We start from the raw sequence: 17,866 nt of genomic DNA, 5'->3' as shown, positions 1-17,866 counted from the left end.
TTGCTGTCGGGTGGAAACCGTTCCTTTTTTAAGATTTAAAAATAAATAAATAAAATAGTGAAAATAGCCGATCTATTAGCTCACAACGCACCGCATCGTGAGCTTGTAGATCTGCTACTTTCACTTCTTCGTGCGACACTCTTGTATGATGAAGGGCATTAATTTATGAAAAGAACATAAAAGGTTTCTGCCTGACACAACAATTTGTTGTTTTTAACATAGGGTGTAATGAAATGTGTGTCATCCCTCAGTAGACATACAGATCTGTGACAAGAAAACATTTTTGGTAGTTACAGGGAAATCTGTTCAAAAGAACACTGTGGGTATTTTTAAACCCCACAAATAGTTTGACAGAGAGAATCCCTTTCAGTTCCCCACCATACGTATCTACCATAGAGGGACATTATATATTCTTGTAAGCTAAATCGTTTATTGATTACTTGATCCTGACACACATATTTTATTATATTTTCAAATAGATTTTATTTTTTTCTAGGCACAATTAACATATAATGTATTAGGAATAATCGTAAAGATTTGAATTCCCTTAATTTGGTTTTCTTGGAAGAAACAGTGTTGTTGTCATTATAATGTTTCCCTATCGTTGATGACAGATGGAAAAAGGAGATGACTATGAAATGAAAATACATATTCAAAATGTTTTCTAGCTGAGATAATCTATATAGAAACTATCTAATCTTATAAGATGATAAATGAAAAAGTGGTGCATGGAGGTGTGATCTTACAGAGTATTTGATTCCAACAAAAGTACTATATGTAAAGAAAGGAGGGGAGTTTTGTTGTGAGTTGAATGGAACTCGATTTTAGGAAACAATTTGAGGATGGTAGCGTTGGTTTTTTAACCAATATTTGAATGTTACCTTAAGTTTAGAATTATAGATACTATTCCGGCATTGGTTTGGGCATTTGTCTGTGATTTCTGCCTGTACATACATGGGGTAGAGGGAAGATCAAACTATATTTATTAGGATTAGAGTAGTTTGATCGATTGGATTTCATAATATAACTTAAGATCAAGTTTATACAGGGCTATAAGAGAAGCGGATAACAGTACAGAGCAGAGGAAAGGCTTTTATCAAAACCACACAATGATCAGTTTCTAGATACATTGTAATGAAGATGTTTGTTGACAGATTCTTTATTCACACATGCACAGAGAGCATTACTATACAAAATATTGTATCTAAATTGGAAGAAATATTTTAAAGAAAAATGACTTTACGGTAACATCCTCATTGTCAATTTGTCCGTTTGTAGCATACACATTTAACCAAAGGGACCCAGATGAAGTGTCCATTTGGGTTAAATTTGTACTCTGTGATAAATTGACAGTGAGGATTCTCAAACCTGCGCATTTATTCCACTGAAGTTCTGGTGTGACAGTAGAATGTCAGAGAGGTTTGTAAGAGGCTTGGAGATTCCCACAGAATGACCATGCATGACGTGCAGTATGACCTATGATGAGCTATTAGTGCTACGGAAGCATGCAGTGTCTTGACCCCTGGACCGCTGGCTATAGATTTTGAGTTGCTCACTGGAGACATGAGTTGGTACACGGTTAAATTACAGTGTTAATCTCTAACCACTCAAGCCCTAAGGAAACCTCCGTAAACCTTAAATTGACCTCTGGTTATATTTTATACTTCATCATAGGACGGTGAAGCGCACATAATCTCACACGTGCACATAAAATACAGTTGAGTTGAGTTGTTAGGAATGAATTGCCCTTTTAACAACTCTCACCCTATTTTGGCGTTGACATTTTCAACGTTCAAAGTTTTCAAAAAAGGTTTCAAAACTTGCAAATCTACAAGTTTTTCTGCTAGTTTATTTTTAAACTTTTTTTTAAAAATAGGGCTTAAATGGTTGCTACATTGTATTCCTCCTCTGTTGTATTTCAAGTTGAGGTGAGCCCAGAAATGAAGCACATATTTGATCTGCTTGTCCAGTATCTACGTAGTTAGATCAAACCCCATCCATTGCGTTGCAGCACCTCTCCATTGTGAGACATTCAGAATGACTGTTAGTTTTTTGTCATAACGTCACACATTTCTCATTCATTCTTTTGCCAATGCTATTATTAACGTGAATTTAATAAACCCTTGGCGGAGATCCCGGTTTGCACATTTACAAAAAGTCGGTTTCATCAAAACATCTCTCGTTGCAGCGACACTGAGAGGCAAGACATGAAACTGTGCAAACTGTGAAATGGCTTTGCCACTGTGGATTTAACTGTCAGCAATGCCTTTGCTAAGCATCTACTGACTTTAGCCGGAGATGCTACTGTATATGTTGGACGTCATTTCATATCTTTCAACTACAGTAGCTCTCCTCAGCTCTTTGAAGGCATCCATTGTGTTTTGCTGCAGTAAACATCTCCTGGTTGTAGGGGGTCGGCAGCAACATGGTGTCTATGACACAGCCTGACCCAGCGCTGTGTCTGTTGCTCTGTCTTTATTAACTACTTAAAACCTATATACTTAGTTGACTGGAGTGCCCCAGGACTCTATACTACACCCACATTTTCTCCCTCTACTCTAAAATGGCCATGTACAAGCTCACAACGCGTTTTGAGCTTGTAGATAAGATATGTTCGCAGAATGTTTGTCCCCACAATAGCGATGCTAGGGTACAAGTTGTACATGACAACATGACTCCCACTGAATCCACTGAATGTCTCTCTCTCTGCCTCTTCCTGTGTGTGTTTACTCTCCATTGTTTTATAAAGAGTTATTAGGCTATGTGTCTCTCTCCATGAATGACTCAGACATTTCTACACTGATGTCTCTCCACACTGAGACGTCTTTAAAAATATTTCTCCCACTTCTTCGTTTTTCATCATCCAAGCTGGCTAGCTTCTTTAGCTCGCTCATGTCGACCATGATTTACGCAGACATGAAACATCTGAGTGACAACTCATTGTAGCGTGAACCAGATCTTTTCACCAGCTGTCTCCGCAGGGAAAAGCTAGATTCCATGTGGTTTGTTCCTGTTTAGACAGCCATGTAAAGAAGAGAACACACGTCTACAACAAAGACAAGACCACAGATATCAATCTGATGTGAGAACGCAGCGCTCGTAGACGTGTTGGCCAATCACAGACACTCACACACTCTTGAGTATGATGACTTAGTTGTGTTTGTGGTTTCCTCTAAGAATCATTGAGGCGGTCAGGCGCTGATTCTTTCAGCCCGCATGTGACAGTTAGGTGGTAATGAAACGTCGTCGATGTCAGGGAGAAACCTTATACAGTATGTCCAAAGCCCCAAAAAAAAGAAAAGAAAATATAACCTGGGTTCCAATGTATCCAGTGCAGTTATTATTTAGACACAAGCTCTTGATAACACTTTCCATTGGTTCAATATTTATAAAAGCTACAGACACACTTAACCACTTACAGACCTGGCATTCCTATTTTGAGCGTGTCGTTATAGGAGAAATAAAAAAATGTAGGTCGGGTGTTTTCGCTACTTTCGCAAAGTCATACAGCAAAGTATAAAATAGGGTATTTATTTATTAAGAACAATAAACCATAAAGATTAAATATGGAGATACAAGGTTTCTGCCCAACAGTGATGATATGCAGTAGGCCGATACTATGGAGCATTTTAGTTGGCTTATGATCATAGATCCATACTGAGTCAACAGCAGAGCCATTTAAGTCCGAAGCCGGATACTAATTCATTCATTTATTAATTTATTAACATGCTGGTCTGACATGTTGTGGGTTTTTCAAAGGAAAACTGACAGGGCTTTGTTTCTCTTTCTTTTTCTTCTTTTTAAGAAATATCCAAACTTATCCGCGGGGTTTTATTTGTTTTTTGGGGGGAGAGATATTCACACAGAGACCAACAAACGTATTTGTTATAATAATATTAGTAGTGGCGCTACTGTTAAATGTAGTATTTAATAATGACAGCACTATTTATGGTCAGAAAAATGAACTAGAGGTGTTGCTTTTTCATTGTGCTTATGGTAGCTTTGGAGACCAAGGTGGCCATTTTGTAACAAGAGTTCATTACACTTTAAGCCGCATGGTTCTCAACATCGGGTTCTGGGGCCAGCAGGGTTCCAAATGGACCCTTACAGATCTGGAACCTATATATTGTTAAATTAACACTGAGGATTTTGATTGGGGTTAACGTATAGTTCAGAGATTCTCTACCCTTTTTAATTTCAAGGATCCCCCAGTTTTATATACATTAGTCCACGGACCCCCATTTGATGCAATGTTTTTTTTTGCTTTGGGACCCCCAATCTACACTGTAACATCCTCAGTGTCAATTTAACTCTGAGAGTGTACAAATGGAACCAAATGGACCATTTGGTTCCATTTGTACACTCTCAGAGTTATGGCCCTGTCAGTGTTCCAATTGGACCCCTGGTGCTGGTGGTCCCCCGGACTAGACATTGAAGCCACTTCAGCTTGACCATGCAAGGGATCCCATTGGTTGTGAGGTTGCTAAGTAACACTGGCCTGGCCTCATGTTTGGTTTCCCCGGTTACCTTGTCTCCTTGGTGATGACTCTGTATTGTGGTCTCACAGTTGACACGCCCCTTTCCTGTTCTTTTTTTGTTTTGTTTTTCTTCAAGGAAAAAAACATATTCCTTTCTTTGTATTCCTGTTTGTGTCATTCGTTTCATTTTAGGGAAAGGGATACGGATGAAATAAATCAGAATATTAATTCAATCACTTTTTCTACTCCTATTTTCAATAAAAAGTGAAATGAAAAACCATACAAAAAGTTGATTTGTAAATATGTGATGTACAGTTTGTATCTGTAACTTGTCAGTCTGTCCTTGGTGACAGAGTCTGTCTTGCTTATAAACGCACGCTACCAGTAAATAAAAAAAATGGAAAAAGTATATTTAGACTGTATGGTCCCTTGAAAGCAAGTTTTAAATTAATCTCTGATGTATATTCCTGTAACATTGCATTTTTATCTGAGGAATGATGTTATTAAAAAATTGCAAATAAATTGCATTTCCTACAGTTATTGTTTACCCTTTTTTGTTGTCGACTTGTACTAACAGCTCGTCACATATTGACGCTTTGTTAAATCCCATCGGCTCATTCCATTACAGCAGTGGTTCTCAAAGTGGGGTCCGGGGACCCCCAGGGGTTCTTATGAGGGTTCCAGGGTGTCCCCAGCAAATCTGCAAGCTCACATCGTCGCGTTTCGACGCGTTGTGAGCTCATAGAATCTATATATAGAAAATATATTTGAAACATTCCCTGCCACTGACGTAATAAACGTAATTATTAAGGTTTCGAGGCCTATCAGGCTCTCGAAGCCTTATTGCATCTCTTGCCTTTCACTATTCTTCCGCCGTTTTTGGCAGTTCTGGCCTAACCGCGTGGTCACTTTTTACGAAACTCGGCAATATGGTAGAGGGCTATGCCAAACGGCGAAGAAACGAAACTCACAACTATCGGCCAAAGGGTGGCGCTATTTTACTCAATTGACTTTGAACATGTACAACTCATGCCCTGTTTGACCCACATACATGACACTTCGATCCACAAATGTGTCTCCTCATGCCTAACAACTTTCACACTCTGACTTTTGACCTCTGACCTTTAGATCTCCCACCATTTCCAATTATATGAAAAACAGTAAAAATCTATAGCTTTCTGGGATCTTTGAGCAATCTGCACGAAACATTTTACACATGAACTTTGGACCTATGCCGACAAACGTGAGCAAGCGGATTTTCCATAAGTGAAAACATTAAGCTTTTATGAGCCAATTAATATTGCAGTTTTAAGACAATTATTCGTCTGCCCCTAACACGTTCATGCAGACTCACATTTGTTTGAAACTTTGCAATAATGTAGAGGGTCATTCCAAGTATCACTGAAACCAATCTTACTCCAATTGGTCAAAGGGGGGCGCTATAGCAATTTTTTGAAAATGCAAACTTTAAACAGGCAAAAGTCATGCCTCGTTTGGCCGACAGCCATTAAACATGCTTACACATGTGCCTTGACTCATGAGGAACACATCTATCACTTTGTCCAGTAAGCTCCGCCCTTAGATTGTCTGCAATTTTGAGCAGTTTGAAAAACATTTAAACCCAGGATTTCTGAGCAATTTGCGTGAAAGTGTGTCATCTGTGTGAACTCCCTTTTCACCAGTTCAGGTCTGTTAGTCCAATGGCTTAATCATCTGCCTTGAAACCATAGGGTCGCCGGTTCAAATCCCACCTCATGCAGACTTCGTCTCAATTGCATTGCACACATCATGACTGTATCAATGAATTAACGTGCAATTGTTAAATGAAACGCCTATTTGAGAGTAGTTATTTTCAATGTATTATGTACTTCATTCGCCCTTTTGTTTTGTTTTGTTGGATTCTCCTTTCTCACTGTCTGAGGCTGTGGATTGAATAGCTTGATCAGCAGAGTGTGAGCCTCATGTGCCGAAGGTCCCCGGTTCAAACCCCACTCATTACAGTTTACATTTAAATTGCATTGTACAAAACATGACCCTGTTAATTCAGACATGTGCAATGTTTAAACAATAACGTGAAATGCTTTTTTGAGAGTAGTTGTTTTTTATGGATGACATACTTTCTTGTGAAAATAGCCGATCTACAATCTCACAACTTTTCAGATAGCAACGTGTTGTGAGCTTGTAGATTGACTATTTTCACTAGTTTCCATTCCGAGGAGACATAAAAAAAACTTTATTGGTAAATGTTTTGTGAACCAGTGATCTACAGTAGTTAGCGAAACAGAGGCTTGGTTCATAACGGACGGAAAAAAATATAGATATCAACAGACACCATCAGGTAGGCCATATCTCTAGCTCAATGAGAAGAGAGGCAGCCTGTGAATCCATAGGTCGCTGGTTCGATCCCTGTCCCCAACAATGTGTTGAAGTGATTATCATTTGGAATTCTTCATTTTACAAATAGTGTTTCTTGAGGTTAGGTCGTTGTTTTACTGAGGTTAAGGTTAGTGAGGGTTGGTATAGAAAAGAGTCATCTAGTCAGCAACCTTCCCCCTATTTAGGAGCGGCCATAGCTGAGTGGTTAGTGAGCCCGCCTAAGGAGCCAGAGGCCCTAGTGGCCGCAGGTACGATGCCAGGCCAGGCCAGCAAATGTGTCGATGAAATTAAATTTGTCCCTGAGCAAGACTCTTAGGCCCTCATTGGAAACAAGACCGTAAGGACTTTCATGAACGGACCTGTTAAAGGAATTATCCTTATTCCCATGGATTGGATCCACCCCTCTCACCTGCTCTCACTCATCACCAATCACACCTGTCTTCACTCACAACTCATTAGTGGCCTGGTGGCTTTTTCTTTGAAATAATGTTTAGTTTTTCAAATATTTAACTTTAAACGCCCAATGCCACACTATTGGCCATGGCCATTTAAAGGGTAGCAACATTAACAAACAAATGAGTCTATACCTGTAACAATGCTCTATACACCAGGGAACCAGATTACTCATATGCAATGTTGCCTTTGCCAGGATTCGATCCCATGACCTTGTGGTTCAGAGTTAAGAGCTCTTCCAACTGAGCTACCCAGACATAAGAAACTTTCTACATTGACATTTATTGAACGTGCAACTTTTACACTACAGATTTTTTTTACATCACTCTCCGATTTAATCAAAAAATCTAAGCTGTGTGATATATACATTTTGAGTTAAGACCATTAATATCAAACTATGTTCCTCTGCACTCTAGCAATCAGTGCACCTGGTGATACCTAGCCTGTCAGTCATTGGCTCCTCAATGGTGGTGAAAAGTAACTATGTACATTTACTCAAGTACCAATACCATTGCTTATAATGCACAGTAAAATGTTTAGGTACTTTTACTTTACTTTACATTTTTGTTACTTCTACTCTACTACAATTACAGCAGATGACAGCTTTAGTTACTTGTTACTTTGCAGATGTAATTATTAATACAACACCTACAGTAACCACATACAGCCGATCTACAATGTGACGCGTTATGAGCTTGTATGTATATAATAAGCAACCCATGCTGTATGATAACTTACCACATATGAAATCCAATTCTGTGTATCCAATGGCTCAGTCAGTACTGCGGCCATAGCTGAGTTGTTAGTGAGCCCGCCTAGGGAGCCAGAGGCCCTGGTTGCCCCAGGTACGATTCCAGGCCAGGCCAGCCAATGTGTCGATGAAATGAAATTTGTCCCTAAGCAAGACTCTTAACCCCTAATTGCACGCAGGCCCTCATTGGAAACAAGACCGCAAGGACTTTCATGAACGGACCTGTTAAAGGAATTATCCTTATAGTCCTGTAGCAAGTCCTCAAAAAAGCCCTTAGTTTTTGAGATACCCCCACCCGAGTTAGAACAAAACACAACCATGTTTTTTCTTATCTGTAGGGTCTCCCATTAATGAAATGGATTGTTGTGAAATTTTATTTTGGGGCAAAATTAGTTTTTTGGGCTATTCTTTAGAACTACCCCAATCTCTAAAAAAGGCAAATCCGAATAGGGCAAAGGTGACCAAAAATTCTATAACTTGAGAATGCTCACTCTTATCTTCATCAAATTTGCTGAGGTATGAACCAGGTGTCTACCCTACATCACCAAAGAGTGATCAGAATGTAATTGACATAAAGAAATACTGAAATATAGTCCTTTAAACATACCTTTAGTTTAGGCGGAAATTGTACTTTTGTAGTGAGGACTCCTCTACTTTCCCTCATTTAGAAAAAAAACATACATTTATGTCAAATAAGCTGTTACTGCATATCCTAAGATGCTATTAAACAAGAACCAGTGGTTGTGTGGAGAGATCTAGTACAGTTTTATTGCAAATGAGACTTCTTTAGACATACCCCTTCTCTGGAAATAAAACATTATAGGTGGGTGCAAATATGGTTTGACCCAAAAATAATTAGAACAATAGGTTTCTCAATGGTTTATTGTAGTATCAGGTGTACTTAATAACATATCAAAAGTTTACCAAAATCTGATCATTAGAAATGTCAAATGTCCAAGATGGCCGCCACCAGTTCCTTAAAAGCCCATTACTCCTTCATTATTTGCCCTACACAAGTAATTTTGGTGCCTAACCCCATGTTTTGGTGATCTAGGAATCCAATTAGCATATATAAATTATAGTCAAGTGATTTTAAGTACAATCATTATATTATATTAAAGCAATTGGTTATAATCATATTTAACAATGTAATTTGACATTTCTCCCTTTTCTACATGCCATAATGCCAGGATTGGTGAATTCATCAACAGTAGATATATCATATGTAATTCACATTCTGTTGAAGCTTTCAAGATTTATTTTGATACCAATAAGGAATACATTATTATTACTGGGTGGTACTGTGACATTTGTAAAAACATGGCTGCCAATGTGATGTGGCTATAAAGAATACATCACATGGATGCACCTGGGATGTATCATCAGTGTTGTAGCCTGGGGTCATAGGGTGTTTCGGGTCTCGCAACATACACCCTCGCCCAGGTGACCCAGCCGGGGTTGATCAAGCCCCAACTTACATCCCAGGTAGCTACCCACGGTCAGTCCTATAGGGAAAGACAGGGCCACTCAGTTCGCTTCTCCGGAAGTACTCTGCCTGAACACGGGGAGGCTCTGGCATGTGGAGGGACTAGGCTCTGTGGGTTGTCTCCTGGCCGGGCTCCTCCTTCGTCTCACCAGGTCCAGGACCTGAGCGCTGCGCCAGATCCGGTGCACCGCCCCGATCCAAACATTTCCTTCTGGCGTGATGGTTCCTTGGGTCGATACCACTAGATTGGGCCGTTTAATGGTATTAGCTCCACTTGCGGTTTGCTGGAATGGCCCTCCTAAAGGCCTCACCGTGGGTTTGTTGGGTTTCTTCCTCACGGAAGACACAGCCTGGGGCGCTAACCCATACTGCTCCCGGTATATAATACAAATCTATACAATGGTTAGCTTGATGTGCAACATTGTTTTCTCACTCAACAGTAAACAAACCAACATACAGTATAAGTGTATACAGGGTATTTGCACATTTCTAAAGTTACAATTGAATTACTCTTAAGACTCAATATTCTCTCAAATATTAGGTAAGAAAGAGGCAAACATTGTGAAAATAGCCGATGTACAAGCTCACAACGCTACACTCAAAAAAAGGCAGGGGTGGTGGAGGAGTGTGACGTGGATAACACAGTCTTGCAACATGTGGAGGTCTTACAACCACCACCACTGGGGACTGTCCTCACTACCTATGCTAACTCAAGAGAGCCTATCTCGGGAGCCAGCGTGGAGGTCCACTTGGACCAGTGGGACTATCCAGTGAGCCAGGCGACATAGGGACACTTCTCTCAGCCTCACGCATTAGCTAAATTCCAATACCTTAATTTCTGCCTCCTCCTCACTCCGTCCTCCAGCGTGCCGTGACTTAGAAATCGTTTGTATCCCAAATGCTAATTTGCTTTTGGAGGAGCTGAGAACGAGGAGAGCGCAGGCTCCCTAAGCCACTTGGAGTGAGATCTGGCAAAGATACAAGTTTATCTTTCATGTATCGTTTGCAAAACTGTCGTAGTTGAAATGGTGAATCATTTCTGTTGGAGGTTTTGCACGTCGGACATGGGGGACAGGAGAAGCTCAGGGTCTCCTTGGCTCCTAACTTTGCTCTTCTGCGCTCCAAGTGCCCAGGGAGCAATCCAGTGACCCCCATACTCCCCTCTACCCACCTGAGGGGAACCCTAGGCCCAATAAACTCTAGACCAGACCCACCCCCCATACTCCCCTCTGTCTAGGCACCCAGTAGATACTCGGTTCTGACAGCTCTACACTAACCTCCATAACCACCCCCACCCCTCTTTGCACACTCACACTGATTGCCTTCCGAATGTGTTAAAACATCTATTGAATGTTTTTCAAAATCTTGTGTCTACAAGATGACACTGCGGTGGTCCACGAGAAAAATAAATATTCTCGTGTATGTAGGGGAGGAGTTATGCAGTTGGGTAGGTAAGGCGAGGGGTGGAGAGAGATTGGTTCATAATGCGAGACATTTTTTTGGGGTGGGGTGTATAGTCAAAGATGAATTTAGTTTGGGCTAAATTTGATCCACAGAGCTATCCAAAACCTTTCAATATTGAAAACAATACTATCTATCAACTGACAATATTCTCTGCCACCACCTTCTGAATTACTGCAAATTGTGACTATTAGTTTTGTTGTGTTTTGAGGATATATAATATCTTGAAGCCTTGTTCCAGTAAAAAAGAAATATAAGTAGTTGGAGATTTATTATATAATTAGTTAAGCGGGTGACCATTTCAGAGTGTTTTAATAGAGTCACAAAATATTGGATTTCACAATGATCTAATTGTATCTCTGCAATTTGGTCCAGTGGATGGATTCCCAGGCCCCCAAAACATGGGATTAGACACAAAACGTACTTGTCTAGGATACATAATGGAATTAAGCTATTTTAATGTTTTTTTGGCCATCTTGGACACCATCTTGAAAATAACACCTTAAAAGTGGTCAAACTTTGGTAAACTTTTACACCTAATAGCTAATACTACAAAAAGTATTGGAATAACACTTTACTTTTTGTACTTTATATATACCAAATAAAAGTCCAAATCAAATTAAAAGTCAAATTCCTTCTCAGTTGGCATTGTTTAACCCTCCCTGAATATCTATTCTTGTGATTTTGGGGCAACATCTCAGGCAATGTTTTTTTTTTTTTTTTTTTTTTATCCCACGATTTTTGTAACCCATTTTTTTCACCCGGTGCCAATTTCCTAAGTGATCCTGGGCGCTACACCAGCCCTACACCAGCATTACACCAGTCCCCCACAGTAGGGAGGCCAGGGCCGAGCTCATGCTTCCTTCAGGCATGAGAGCCAACTGACCTTCTTGTCACCTGACAGGGGGGAGTTTCCCTGGTTGGACGTAGCGCGTGGAAGGAACACGTTATTCCAACGAGTTCCCTTCCCCTCCATTAGGCGCCCCGGCTGTCATGGGGGAGGCGGTATAGTGACCAGGATTACTACATGTTTTTGTGAGGGTATTAACTACCCTAGGAGACACGTCATCTCAGGCAATGTTGAGGCAATTATGTATGTGAGCAAAGTACAGCACCATATTCAATCACACTCACACATGATTGCTGTGTGTGTTTCATAGTTTCATGTTTCATAGTGTGGAGAATTGCAGGCCTCAATACAGAGAAGCATTACACAAATGGAATACTGTGATTAGGGGTATGTCTAAAGAAGTCTCATTTGCAATAAAACTGTACTAGATCTCTCCATACAACCACTGGTTATTGTTTAATAGCATCTTAGGCTATGCAGTAACAGCTTATTTGACATAAATGTATGTTTTTTTTCTAAATGAGGGAAAGTAGAGGAGTCCTCACTACAAAAGTACAATTTCCGCCTAAACTAAAGGTATGTTTGAAGGACTATATTTCAGTATTTCTTTATGTAAATTACATTCTCTTTGGTGATGTAGGGTAGACACCTGGTTCATACCTCAGCAAATTTGATGAAGATAAGAGTGAGCATTCTCAAGTTATAGCATTTTTGGTCACCTTTGCCCTATTCGGATTTGCCTTTTTTAGAGATTGGGGTAGTTCTAAAGAATAGCCCAAAAACCTAATTTTGCCCCAAAATAAAAATTCACAACAATCCATTTCATTAATGGGAGACCCTAAAGATAAGAAAAAACATGGTTGTGTTTTGTTCTAACTCGGGTGGGGGTATCTCAAAATCTGAGGGCCTCTGCTACAGGACTATTATCCTTTACACTGTCTACCCGCAAGTCTGTAGGTCCCTGGTTCAAACCCCAATTTAACCAGTCCAAATATAGTTTACTGAACAAAAATCATGACTTTGTTAATTAATGCATATTCACTTCTTCTCTATTCTAATGGATTGGATCCACCCCTCTAACCTGCTCTCACTCATCACCAATCACACCTGTCTTCACTCACAACTCATTAGTGGCCTGGTGGCTTTTTCTTTGAAATGATGTTTAGATTTTCAAATTAAGGTTTCGAGGCCTATAAGGCTCGAAGCCTTATTGCATCTCTTGGCTTTCACTATTATTAAGGTTTCGAGGCCTATAAGGCTCGAAGCCTTATTGCATCTCTTGGCTTTCACTATTATTATTATTATTATTAAGGTTTCGAGGCCTATAAGGCTCGAAGTCTTATTGCATCTCTTGGCTTTCACTATTATTACGGGGCCAGAGCTCAGCTCTGGACCTGTTTTAAGACTGGCAGTATTTTTCTGTTTCTGCCACTTTTCGCAGTTCTGGGTGAACCGTGCTGTCGCTTTTTACGAAACTCGGCCATATGGTAGATGGTCATGAAAAACGATCAAGAAATAATTCTCACAATCTTTCGTCAAAAGGTGGCGCTATAGCACTCAATTGAAAATGCCAACTTTGAACAGGTACAACTCATACCCTGTTTGACCTACAGCCATGAAACTTGGATACACATATGCGTCTCTTCATGCTGAACAACTTTCACCCTCTGACTTTTGACCTCTGACCTTTAGATCTCCCACCCTTTTGAATTATATGAAAAACAGTTAAAACCTATCTCCTCCTGGGATTTTTGAGTAATCTGCAAGAAACGTTTTACACATGAACTTTGGACCTATGCCGACAAACTGGTGCAAAAGATTTTCCATAAGTGAAAAAATGAAGCTTTAATGAGCCAATGAATATTGCAGTTTTATGACAATTATTCATCTGTCCCTAACACATACATGCAGACTCACATTTCTTTTAAACTTTGCGGTAATGTTGAGGGTCATTCCAAATATCACCGAAACCAATCTTACTCCAATTGGTCAAAGGGGGGCGCTATAGCGATTTTTTGAAAGTGCAAACTTTAAACAGGCAAAAGTCATGCCTCGTTTGGCCGACAGCCATTAAACCTGCTTACACATGTGCCTTGACTCATGAGGAACAAATCTATCACGTTGACCAGTAAGCTCCGCCCTTAGATTGTCCGCAATTTGGAGCAGTTTGATAAACACTTAAACCCAGGATTTTCCAGCTATTTGCGTGAAACTGTATCATCTGTGTGATCTCTTTTTTCACAGGCTTTGTCTGTTGGTCCAATGCCTTCTCCCTTAAACGAATGCCTCACAACACCAAGGTTGCCAGTTCAAGCCTCACTTGATGCAGGCTTCATTAAAGTTGCATTGCACACAACATGACTGTATCAGTGAATACATGTGCAATTGTTTAACATGAAATGCTTAACAATATTTGTTTGTCAATTTTCTGACATAATTATGTTCTTTTAGAAAGTGAGCAACAGCAACAGTCCACCTGGCCTATTCCCATGGATTGGATCTACCCACCTCACCTGCTGTCATTCCCTCTCAATCCATAATCACACCTGCCCTCACTCACTCCTCATAAGTCTCTCCCTTAAACGAATGCCTCACAACACCAAGGTTGCCAGTTCAAGCCTCACTTGATGCAGACTTCATTTAAGTTGCATTGCACACAACATCATTGTGTCAGTTAATGCAAGTGCAATTGTTAAAGATAACCTGAAATGCTTATTTGAGAGTATGTCTTTTCAATGTATGACATACTTCATTCTGAAAATAGCCGATCTACAATCTCAAAACTTTTCAGATAGCAACGTGTTTCTGAGCTTGTAGATCGGCTGCTTTCACTGGTTCAATTTTATCTTCAACAGACAACCTTAGCCTAGACAAAGCTATAGCACTATAGGTAGTGTTGCAGCCTGTCAATCCGAAGGTTGAGGTATCGATTCCTGTTAATGGCAATAGGTTGAGACGTCCAATCAATCCGTTCTGCTTCCATCTTTCTCTCTCTTCAATCTATTATGTTTCCATGTCTCTCTCTCTTCAATCTATTCCGTTTCCATGTCTCTCTCTCCGCCCTTAGATTTTCCGCAATTTTGAGTAGTTTGAAAAACACTTAAACCCAGGATTTTTCAGTTATTTGCGTGAAATGGTATCATCTGTTTGACCTCCGTTTTCACTGGATCAGGTCTGTTGGTCCAATGGCTTCCCGCTTAAGTGAATGTTTCACAACATCAAGGTTGCCGGTTCAAGCCTCACTTGGTAGAGACTTCATTTAAAGAGCATTGCAAACAACAAGACTGTATTAATGATTACATAATGCAATTGATAAAGATAACATGAAATGCTTATCTGAGAAGGTATGTTTTTGCAATGTATGACATACTTCATTCTGAAAATAGCCGATCTACAATCTCAAAACTTTTCAGATAGCAACGTGTTTCTGAGCTTGTAGCTCGGCTGCTTTCACTGGTTCACTTTTATCTTCAACAGACAACCTTAGCCTGGACAAAGCTATAGCACTATAGGTAGTGTTGCAGCCTGTCAATCCGGAGATTGAGAGTTCGATTCCTGTTAATGGCAATAGGTTGAGATGTCCAATCAATCCATTCTGCTTCCATCTCTCTCTCTCTCTTCAATCTATTATGTTTCTATGTCTCTCTCTCTCTCTTCAATCTATTCTGTTTCCATGTCTGTCTCTCTCTCTCTCTCTCTCTCTTCAATCTATTCCGTTTCCATGTCTCTCTCTTCAATCTATTCCGTTTCCGTGTCTCTCTCTCTCTCTCTCTTTTGAGGGGCAGCCATAGCTGAGTGGTTAGTGAGCCCGCCTAGGGAGCCAGAGGCCCTAGTTGCCCCAGGTACGATTCCAGGCCAGGCCAGCAAATGCGTTCATTAAATGAAATGTGTCCCTGAGCAAGCCTCTTAACCCCTAATTGCTCACAGGCCCTCATCGGAAACTAGACCGCAAGGACTTTCATGAACGGACCTGTTAAAGGAATTATCCTTATCTCTTCAATCTATTCCGTTTCCATCTCTCTCTCTCTCTCTGTGGGTGAGAGGTGGCATTGCAAAAAACATGACCTTAAGCTTAGTCTTCTATGTTTCTATGGCTTATTGTGCATATTACTTATAGTTTTGTCTCTCTTTTAATGTATGACATACTTCATTGTGAAAATAGCCGATCTAGAATCTCAAAACTTTTCAGATAGCAACGTTTTGTTTGCCTTTATTGGTAAATGGTTGGTGAACCAGTGATAACGAGTAGTTCGAGACACAGAGGCCTGGTTCAAAATGGACGGAAATTAGGCCTGTCAAAAAAAATCGATTCGTGAATAAATCGCGATTCTTAATGCCACGATTTTTTTAATCGTTTCAAATGTTCAGAATCGTTTTTTTTTTTCGTTTTTTTTTTTTTTTATTAAAACATTTTTTTTGACCCAAAGACCAAGGAGATATGATTTTTTGAAGATTTTTTTGAAGAGGTTGTACCTTTTTCACTGGCACTTTGTCTGAAATAAATGTCAGAAAGACTGACTGACATGATCTGGCTGCATTGAAGTGTATGATTCAACTTTTCATGGTTTATATTGTTCAGAATTGTTTTAAAATGTTCTAGTATAATTAAAGCAAAACGATTTGGGGAAGAAAATCGCAATAAATCGCAGAATCGAATCGAATCGCAATTAATTGCAGAATCGCAATTTAAATCGAATCGGCACCCTAGGATTTAATCGCGATAAATCGCAGAATCGAATCGAATCGCCATTAATTGCAGAATCTCAATTTAAATCGAATCGGCACCCTAGGATTTAATCGCAATAAATCGCAGTATCGAATCGAACCGCAATTACTCACAATTAATCGCAGAATCGCAATTTAAATCGAATCGGCACCCTAGGAATCGATTTTGAATCGAATCGTGAGGTAAGTGAATCGTGACACCCCTAACGGAAATACTTATAAATATCATCAGACACTATCAGGGAGGCCATATATCTAGCTCAATGAGAAGAAAGGCAGTCTTGGAGTCCGTAGGTCGCTGGTTCGATCCCTGTCCACGACAATGTATTAAGGTGATCATGATGTGGCACTATTTGCATAACACATAGTGTTTCTTGAGGATAGGCTTAGGCGTTGTTTTACTGAGGTTAGGGTTATTGAAGGTTTAAAATGTTCATATTAATTGCATGGTCTTCTTTCTCTCAAGTTCAGTCTTCTATGTTTCAATGGCTTATTGTGCATATTACTTATCATTGCTTCTTTCTTTTTTCTCTCTTCATTCCCTGGCCCCGCTTATCGCTGCTTGCAGCTATATTTAAGGTTTCGAGGCCTATAAGGCTCGAAGCCTTATTGCATCTCTTGGCTTTCACTATTATTACGGGGCCAGAGCTCAGCTCTGGACCTGTTTTATTATTGTACGTATTCTTCTGTTTCCGCCACTTTTCGCAGTTCTGGCTGAACCGTGCTGTCGCTTTTTACGAAACTCGGCCATATGGTAGATGGTCATGAAAAACTATCAAGAAATAAATCTCACAATATTTCGTCAAAAGGTGGCGCTATAGCACTCAATTGAAAATGCCAACTTTGAACAGGTACAACTCATGCCCTGTTTGACCTACAGCCATGAAATTGGATACACATATGCGTCTTTTCATGCTGAACAACTTTCACCCTCTGACTTTTGACCTCTAACCTTTAGATCTCCCACCATTTTGAATTATATGAAAAACAGTTAAAACCTATCTCCTCCTGGGATTTTTGAGTAATCTGCACGAAACGTTTTACACATGAACTTTGGACCTATGCCGACAAACCTGTACAAAAGATTCTCCATAAGTGAAAAAATGAAGCTTTAATGAGCCAATGAATATTGCAGTTTTATGACAATTATTCATCTGCCCCTAACACATACATGCAGACTCACATTTCTTTGAAACTTTGCGTTAATGTTGAGGATCATTCCAAATATTACTGAAACCAATCTTACTCAAATTGGTCAAAGGGGGGCGCTATAGCGATTTTTTGAA

The sequence above is a fragment of the Gymnoscopelus braueri genome, assembly GCF_963280865.1.
Source record: "Gymnoscopelus braueri genome assembly, chromosome: 23".
Classification (NCBI taxonomy): domain Eukaryota; kingdom Metazoa; phylum Chordata; class Actinopteri; order Myctophiformes; family Myctophidae; genus Gymnoscopelus; species Gymnoscopelus braueri.
This window is presented reverse-complemented; position numbering follows the sequence as displayed.